The 10,373-nt window shown below is 32.5% G+C and overlaps 1 pseudogene; it reads left to right on the top strand.

Moving 5' to 3' along the window:
• The first annotated feature begins 4,497 nt into the window (after nt 1-4,497).
• Nucleotides 4,498-4,594, top strand: LOC122107708 (annotated as a pseudogene).
• The last annotated feature ends 5,779 nt before the right edge of the window (nt 4,595-10,373 follow it).

Below are 10,373 nucleotides of genomic sequence, written 5' to 3'. Positions count from 1 at the left end.
AATTTTGAAGAACACATATATTCTGTCCTCTTAACAACTTACTTACTTTTAAAAGTTATGGGTTTCCATAGCATTAAACAGTTTTCTGTTTTAAAATGAGAAAATACTAAATTTATTCTTTTTTGAAAAATTGGGCAAGTATATTGTGAAAATATTGTCTAGTTGGATAACATTCAAGTTGATGACCCTCTGATAAATAAGGGGTAATTAATTCAAATTAGATGCCAAATAGTATTGATTTTTAAAATATTACTACATAAAGAATATTATTTCCTGTGCCAATACAGTGAAATTATATTTTACGCAGCTTATTTTTCAATTTTATTATCAAAGTGATGTACAGTGGGGTTATAGTAATTGTAAGGTATTAAATCATAACTTTTCAAATTTATTAACCTTCTCTCATTTTCTCACAGTTTTCCTTCACCCCTTCATCCCTCACATTTCCAATATATTGTCTTGTGAGTATTGCTATTGCATTGGTTTGCCTTTTGTCCTTTGTCGCACCATTATGCTTTTCCTCTTCCCTTGGCTAATTAAGGTAAATGTATATACAATACAAAATGATATACTGGAAGGATAAACCATAGGGGGAAAACCCAAAGAAAACAGAAATCACATAGTTCATCAAAAACAACAACCACAAATGAAAAAATCTGGTTATATATCTTGGAATTAATTTTGCTTAGCATCAGCTAATATGGTTATATATACGCATAACAAAGCCACTGGAATATAATAGCTGCATGGATACTATATCATGAAAATAGCATGTTAACTTTTTGATTTTAATGGTGGAATTAGGATTGGTGACTTTGCGGTTCTGATAAAGGATTTTCAAGAGTTTTAAAGTTATGACAGGTAAATTTTAATTGCTCAAAATTTTAACAACTTAGCCTATTACAAAAATTTAAATTGCCTAGAAGAATAGTTTTCATGCAAAGAAATCTAAGGAGACTTAGTAGAGAGGGAGCAATGTGGATGAAGATGGCTCTTTTTCACACTAAACAAACAAACCTGTAAATCCTGTAGGGTCCCTTGGAATTTTACTTACCCAGGAAATATATTTTCACTGTTTGAAACAAGGTTGTATTGGAATTTAAATTCAAAGTACTTAAAAAAATAAGGCATCAAAATTTGTGAATTTTCCTTTAATTACTAAAGAGTAATTCTCTGAAAAAGATAATTAGAGTCAAAATATTTAGGGAGAAAGTGCTCTTCATAATGAAAGAAGGTGTTGGGATTACACATTTTTGTTTGTAACACATTCCACAATGTCTTTGGATGTGAAGCAGTGAAACACAGAAACAAATCTGATTGGATACTTCAAACCAATAATTTCACATTTCTATGTGGCTCACAAAAGTAATATCCTTATTAATATGAGATAGTGAAGACTTCTGTTATTACATATGCCAAAAAGTTCAGAAAAGAATTGAGCAAATGGAAAAGTTAATAAAAAAAAGTTTTCTTAGAAGACTTAGCTAAGCATATTGTATTCAGCAGTGAAGGGAGGTCAAAACTTTTTGATATAAATTGTGTTAGTATTTTTACTCCCTAAAGTGAGTTTACAGAGCCTATTTGGCTCACTACAATGCAGAACTGATTGAATGAAGACATGAAAATAAATTCCACGTCCAAATGAGGCAACTTAAAGAGTTTTAAAAGAGAAATAATGAAGATTTAACAGTGGTGGAGCCCATATAGTCCTTCAGCTTCACTAGACATAAAGCCAAGAAGCTGTGATTAATTGGAACTCCGGCAAGAGCTAAGAGGAGGACATAGAAGTAGGACATAGAAGCATTGTCCTTTTGTAACAGACACTGTCTTCCAAGGTATGGGTCATTTAACTCTATTCCCCTCCATACATCTTGGTGAACAAATGCAAGACAAAGAGAAATATTTGAAATAATTTTGCCTAGAATAACTTCACTGTTCCTGATATGGTATCTAAGCAGAACCTTAGAAGATAAAAGTGCAGTATTTTTTGTCTCCTATCAGCATCTTGTTAGGAAAATATATTTTTGAGCTTAGACAATTCTGATTGAACCAACAAGTGATGGAGTACTTATTTTTGTGGGCACTTTAGACACAAGAAGTCTTTTAAGGTAAAAGAAAAAAAAAATAGCCGAATATTTGTGATCACAGCTTCTAGGGCTGTATTCTGGAGACAAAGTTTTACATTAGATTTCTCCTCATTAACATAAATGTTGTTTCATGGCAACCAAATGCAAGAGGGATATTTAATGGACTCATTAAATATCAATGGCCAATTAAACAGCATGAAAGAAGAAAATGGCAAATAATATTTAATGAATTACTTTGCCAGAAGAAAGAAGGAAAAATATAATTCAAAATCAATTGACTTAAAAGTATGAAGAAAGAGTAGTGAAGAGATATTAGAGAAAATATAGAGTATTGTTTTTTCTCCAGTGGAGTAATGGGTTCATGATCTTGTTTCTTCCACTCTAACCTCACAAGCTACCAAGTGTGTCTCAGGACTGGATTATACAGTTCAAACAGAAAACTCGTAGAAGACAGATACTATTTGCAGCAGATGTAGGTGATTTATAACCTTAGACAATCTATTTAATTCTGTTCAAAATTCTCCCCTATCCCAAACTTCCCTCTTTGAACAGTTTTGTTTGCTTTTCCCAAGACTGCCCTTCATTAATTGCTTAAAATTTTGAGAGGTCATATTCATACTCTCTGGAGATTGCTGTTTGGTTGTGATTTTTCTGTTTTTTGTTTCTTGTGTTTTTTAACTGAATTTTAAAAGGTTGTGCAATTGTTTTACAATTAAATATATCCATCTAATTGTCCAATGCTCCTAGATCGGAGTCACTCCTTCCATCATTCTCAACCAACCCTTTTTCCAAGATTTATTTCCAATTTACCACTTCCTTTAGCATATTTGTGCATTGCGTATTCTAGCTGTACTTGCCCTTTGTTCATTTTTCATTCATTTTATGTCTTTACTATAATAACTCTCTGGTTTCAACTTCCTGATAGTCATTGTGTTAAACGGTCTATTAATACTTTGAATGGTTTATATGCATTCCATGGACTTTCAATCCTGCATATTCTTGAACTGATGTCAGCTTATATTTCCATAATTGATTCATCTGCAACAACAATTTGCTGGAGACTGGAGAGGTGAATCACCTAAACAAGATTTTATTCTCATCCATTTGGAAGATTAATCTTTAGTCAAAAAGAAAGTTAAAAAAATGGCTTAGAATGTATTCCCAACTACGAATTTTTATAAATGGCTTTGTACAATGGTGTGATTCTTTTATTTTACATGGAATAATATTTTCTACTGCCTATAAGTTTTGGAAAAATAAGAAAATTAAAATTTTATTTATTGGAATTCTATTTATTGGAATTCTATTTATTGGAATTCTATTTATTGGAATTCTATTTATTGGAATAAATAAATATCAATTTATTTGTCAAATTATCAACTAATTCTAGTAAGTTTTACCGTGTGAAATATAAAATCAGCACATATAAATATAAAATATATAATTATATATAATATAATTAAAAGGTACAGGTTTGCATTGTTCTGTTGTAGTTACTTTATCAAAGGCTACTCTGTTTTAAAATATTATTCCATTATCTCTACCTTAGTGTTTGATAGAGTTAGACCTAAAGCTTTACCATTTGTAGATTTACAGCATGGAGGCAAGAGGAAACACTGTGATTAAAACAGTATCAATTTAATGCCTAATAACGAGGAGAAACATATGGACTTCTCCTGCAACTGTGAAAATATTTGGTGATAAAAAGGCAGTAGTGTAAGTTCCTGCCTGGTTGGATGGTAGACAGGCCAGGACATTAAGTAATCATGCATATGAACAATTTTTTCACCTTCTTGGCTTTAGCTACTTTTGAAATGGAAGGTATAATAAACAATTATATTTTGATAAAATACCTTCTAGTCTGAACAGTTCTGTTTGAACTGTTCATCTCTCTATGATCCCTTGTAACCAAGATTAGTTTTGTTCTAGTAAGACAATCTATGCTGTCAGGGTAAGATATTCTGTTTGGTCTGTTCCCACATGGGAGAAGGGTAAAGGCTCAGGTAGACATTTGTGCCAGTAACACCTCATTTGGGAAAATATCAGCTGAAGAAGTTTAGAAGTAGCTCTTAAGCAACGCTTACTTTGAATCCATTAGGTCCACATAGCTAACACAGTTGGATAAATAAGTACTTGAAAAAGCCATCACCTTTGGACCTATCTATAAATAATTGAGAGTATGATCAAATTCCAAATAAAAAGACTTAAGATAGTCATTGACAAAAAAATTTGCAAATGTGAGCAATTGATTGATCAATACAATTTTTTTCTATTATTCACAGAATTTTAGGGAAATAAGATCGATAGCATTGTTAGGAACAATACGGTTTCCTTGTTACAAGTAGGCACCCATAGATATAGGCTTGTATAAAGATTGCATCATTAACTACTTAAATTTAGAGGATACTACATGCTTCAGCAGCACGAATACTCAAATTACAATGCAGAGATTAACATGGCACTTGCACAAGGATAACATGAAAATTTGAGAAGTATTCATATGTTTCATTCTTCAGATGCAAGAAATGAAAAACAGTTATTAAAACAAAATTACAGCTGTAACAATACACGTAATTCATATAATTAAATTTAGTTTGACATCAGTGTATTAAATATTCACCTCAGAAAGGCGTTTACATAGCATAAACTTTACAAAACTTTTCAAATTAGATAACATTGTCATTTTATCCCAAAGAAAAATAATATTAAGACCTAGAAAAAAAGGAATCAAACTGTTTCTATATGGAATGCAATCAGAAAGGACACATTAATGAACCTAAATATTATAAAATAATGTAGAATTCAAAGTATATCTAGGAGAAAATAAAATAAATTATGAACATTATGCAAACATAGAATATAGAATATTTTAAAATATACTTTTTCAGACAAGCACCAGAAATATTTTAGTTTCTGTACTACTCATTTCAACAGGTAAGTTAAAATTGTTTCTGATTAAAAAATCACAAACTCTGAAGAAATCATTATATATGTATACAAAAACTATTCAATACATTTTGACATCCAATGCAGGCAATTCACTTGGAAGAATTCTTAGGAATCCATGAATTTTTACAGTAAAATATTGGTGTTGCCAGGCACATGTGGCTTATGCCTATAATGCTAGCTACACAAGAGGCTGAGATCTGAGGATCATGGTTCCAAGGCAGCCTGGGAAGGAAAGTCTGTGGTACTCTTATCTCCAATAAACCACTAGAAAACTGGAAGTGGAGCTGAGGCTCAAGTAGTAGAGCGCTCACCTTGAGCTGAAGAGCACAGAGATAGCTCCCAGGCCCAGAGTTCAAGCCCCATGACAGACCAAAATAAAATATATTGCTCTTATTTGGATTGTGAAAATATTTTGTAGGGACACAAAAGATCGACTTGCATTTTTGAAATTTAAGAAACTTAACCCGACCATTAGGACATAGGTGAACAATTTGTACAGCCTTCCACAACTTCATAGAAGTAGTGATACATACTTATTCTTTTGGCAATATCAAATGCAATTTTTTTCTATGTTGTTCTCCAGGCCTGGTTTTATATAATGGTTCAACAGAAGGAGATCAAGCGTATCTTTGCTAGCTCAATTCTCAGCAGCAAGTTGTAAGGGGGACAAGAGGCCTTTAGTTGGCATTGGTATCTGCATCATGATGAAGTAATAAAGAAGTCACTCTGGTATTATTCCACGTATATGCACTGTGCAGGGGTGTCCATTCCTCTACAGTTATTGCATGTGCCGCTTGAGACACCAACTCACTGACAATGTCTAATTGTCCACTGTACGCTTCTCGATGAAGAGGGGTATACTCATCGTCATCCCTACTATTCACATGAGTGGCCTTTTGGGAAAGAAGTCTCCGCACTGTAGTAAGCCGAATATTTTTGGCAGCCCAATGAAGAAATTTGCTTGGATCCTTCTCCATTTTTTTTCTTGCAATTGATATCATTCCTTATTTTTTCATCTTGTTCTTCATATTCCTAAGAATTTCCTAACCAGAAACTTTGAGTGCCAGTGGGAATGAGGTGTCCATGTATTTTCCTAATAGTTCACCTTGGTTGAACTGGTCAGAAATATCCAGTGAATTTTCTGCAACTGTTTATTCACCATGATTTATTTTCTCTTTTTCCAATTTTACTATTCGAAATTATTCTAACTGGAGAGTAGGGAATTGATGGAGAGCAGAGGAAAGATGTTCATCCGTATTTAAATGTACACACTGAAAATGAGGACCAGTGATGTCTTCATGTGCAGCTTATTCTAGGAATGAGAAATTAGGAAATAACGCCTTCTATATAAATGATTTGGGAAATGGCAGAGCAAAAACTGAAATGATGCAACCAAAAATATGAAAGCAAAATAAATTAGGATAATTATGGAGCAATCATATTATCTATGAGAACCAAGAAAGGGAGAGAGAGATAGATGATGTGCAATGACCTAGCTAGCCACAAAATCCATGCCTCTGATCAATTTATAGAGCAAACAAAATTTTATTTTTTAAAAAAGATGGGAATAGAATTTATGTATTTACTTGAAATTAGTAAATACATTTATAGTAGCCTACATAAAGAGACATAACTTTGACCAAATTACAGACAATAAACTAATTCCTTGATAATTCTAGCAACAGATCTGACTGAAATCAGGTGAATCACACTTTTCCTGTATAATGAAGAAATAGTAAGGTAGTAAAGCAGCTAGAGAAGGCAGGGAGATTGTATCTGTGACAAAACTTTGTGGAAATTGGTATTGAGGATTTCTTACTGGTGATCCACTTGCACTGAAAGCATGATTCTGAACTATTGATTTCTGATTCTGAATTATTGATTTGATCATTATATTCTCCAAGAAGAAAAATGAGAATTGATAGTTAAGGACTACTAATACATTTTGACCTTCTCACTAAGCATTTTCAATTATTGAAATCACATGAAGACAATAGACAGGCCTACTTTTTAGATGAAAGCAAGTGTCTTTAAAAAAAAAACCAAGGAATATATGTAGTCATGCAAAGGACTTCTATTTTACCAATGCCTCATACATTTTTCTAATGTTAGGTAACAATAAATAATGGATCTATTAGAAAGCTCTTAAGGCTCAGATGTTCAATAGTGAGTTCTCTTACACTATAATATGATATTTTTTGTGTATGGTCTTAAGAATAATTTACATTACTAACTTGAATTTCTGACAGGACAGTATCATCACTGTACATCTTGCTTCTATACTCTCAGTTTTAAATTACTATTTAAGTATGTGCATTAGATAACTATAGAGGAAAAAGTAGAAGCCACACTGATGTCTTATGTCTTTAGTAGTATTTAATCAGAAAGATGAAATCTGAGGATTGTGGTTTGAAAGCAGACCAAGAAAAAAAAAAGTCCATTAGATTCTGATTTGAAAGTAACCAGAAAAAGCTAGAAATGGAGCTATGGTACAAGCAGTAAAATGCTTGCCTTGAGAAAACTGAAACAAAAAATAAATTCTGGGACAAAGCCAGGCCCTGAGTTCAAGCCCTAGTATTAGCACCAAATGAATTAATAAAGTAATCAATTAATTAAAAATAAATTAAGTGGTCACATTTGGAGAGGCAGGTAAAATGTAACATGAGTGGTGATGGATCATGTATTATTTTGTAATAAGGCATATTATCATTTGTCCTAATCACTAATATTTTATTTGAACTTTTTTGTACAATAAACCCTGAATTTAGCATGCATGTATATGTGTGTGTACATGTGCGAACATGTGTATACATGTATATGTGTGCGTGTGCTGTTGCAATGTTGCTTGCCAATCTGGACAGGGTGAGGCTGAAAAGAGCTAACTGTGTTGCAATGTTTTATTTATCAGTGTTCTGTCATGTCATTTCAGTGCAACCACCCTTCTGTACATATTATTTGTCTACTAAAAAAGTCATCATAATCAAAGCATTTACAGCATTAAGTTAGATAAAGAGACTGCTTTCAGCTCTTATTGTATGTGAGGTAAGAAGATACAGACATAATTAGGTAGTAAGTTATTGCTGTAAGATGATTGTCAGTACAAAATTCATATTTGACCTCTTAAATTGGTTATACTTTTAAGATACACTCATGGAGTGATTTGGACCGACGTGACCAAACAGGTGTTACTCTCTGGTTATTCCTGTGAAACAAAAGTTGGATAAACTCTTTCCGGATTTCTGTAGAAAATCACTTTCTTTGCAAGACCATATCTATTCGCACTAAGAGTTAATCAAACCCATATTACGTTTGAATATCCCATCTTATTGGCAAAATAAGTATTGTCGATATGCTTGTTAGATATTCCTTCCAAAAACGAACAAACAAAAAGGATGTGTCATGCCCAGATTGTGTATGCATTTGAAGGTGTTTTGTACATGCACAGGGATCTTTACCAATGGCTCTTTTGTGGGAGTAACTATGGCAACTTTAACAAATAAGGCTTTTTGAATATCTTTTCCAATATACATAACATCCCAGAGGAAGTCTTGCAATTTCTGAAAGTCCTTTGAATATTTTAGTATTATTTCAGTTCATTGACTATAGAGCTAAAATTTCTGAAATAAATATTGTTAAGATCTGAAAATGTAAGTGGGCATATAGGCTTTTTCATGCATCATTTTATGAAAACCCAGTTTTTATGAAAGTAAATGGAATAGAATAAAAGAATGTAAGTGAATTGGGTCAGCTAATTATTAGTATAACTTTGTTTTCTATTAACAGTCCATTGAATGTACATGATGCAGTTCAATTATTTCCTTTGTGTCTCTGTACTTCAGTTAGTTTTAGAATCTTTATAATTATGAGTGAATGTTTAGAATAAATAAAGGTCTTTTTAAATGATTAGAATTAACCTTGTGTTATGTGTCCTACTCCCAAGAAAATGAGTTATTTTTAAGTGTTAAGAGTTTATCATTTTCATTATCATTATCATAGGGAATCATTATCATTATCATAGGGAATTAAAAAATGCAGTAGTATTGATGTCTTTTTAAACCAATTGTATTCACAAGTTGGAGAGTCTTTAATTCATACTTAGGTCTTGGTGCCTATGATTTTTAACCTCTCATTCCTAACATTAATATGTCAGACTGCATTTTTGTGTATACGAAAGGTAAAATATTTATCTGGGGTGAAAAGTGATTTTTATATCAGTCTTTCTTTAATAACATTATAAAGTAGTACATTTCTCTCAAAATGTTGGGTATAAAAAGCAATCAAAATACTTCTAATGGTAAACAATTTAGGTGAGCTACAATATGGAAACAATTGCTCCAAAAGACCTGCAGTCTGTTTCCATCAGGAATTGGGCAGGTCATTCTTTCAGTAAGACTGTGTTAACCAGAGATGGGGTCCCCAGGCAGTGCAGTGTTGAGTGAAGGGATAAAATATGATTTCTAGTATTTTGAGCTAGAAATCAAGAATGTTATAGTTTAGCAGTTCCTTTCACCAGGGAGGTATAAATTGATTATGAACTTGGAGTTTTCATATTACAGTTACTTATTTTCTTTTTTTGTTGTTGTTGGTCATGGGGCTTGACCTCTGGGCTTGGGTGTTGTCCCTGGTCTCTACCACTTGGACCACAGTGCCACTTCCAGTTTACTAGTGGTTTATTAAAGATAAGAGTCTCACAGTCTGTCCTGCCCGAGCTGGCTCTGAACCACAATCCACAGATCTCAGCCTCCTGAGTAGCTAGTATTACAAGCGTGATCCACCGGTGTCCGGCTTAGTTACCTATTTTCTAACAAAGATAAAGTGAAATATTATTAGAGTGTGCACAATAATTTTGGGAAATTTTCCTAGAATTAGTAGACTGAGTGCTGGTATTTAGTTATAAAATAGAATGAGGTTATTTGATATGGTGGGAATGGACCACAGCCTAACACTTACCGTGTGTACAATGTTGTACTAGTAATTCCAACTCTGAAGACTTACATATAATCGTCTTAGAATTAAAAATAGAAGTAGTTCTACTTTATGGGATTATTGTGAGGATTAAATTAGATACCAAAGATAAAGTACTTGGAAAAACAATCATAGTTTGATATTTTCTACTTGTTATTTTATCATGTGATATATTCAAATATTTGTACTGTGATTTTTATATTGTGTCTATTTAGGATAGGCAAAGTGATGTATTGATATTCATTGCTTTGTTCACTTTTCTGTTATTATGAGGATAATACCTGCAAAGAAAATTTCTGAGAAGGAAATTATCATATTGACTCATGGGTTAAGATCAGATGTCTCCATTGTTTTTCATTATAATTTTAGTAA

This window comes from Dipodomys spectabilis, unplaced genomic scaffold (assembly GCF_019054845.1).
Source record: "Dipodomys spectabilis isolate Male_0828 unplaced genomic scaffold, ASM1905484v1 ptg000052l, whole genome shotgun sequence".
NCBI classification, from domain to species: Eukaryota; Metazoa; Chordata; class Mammalia; order Rodentia; family Heteromyidae; genus Dipodomys; species Dipodomys spectabilis.
This window is presented reverse-complemented; position numbering and strand designations above follow the sequence as displayed.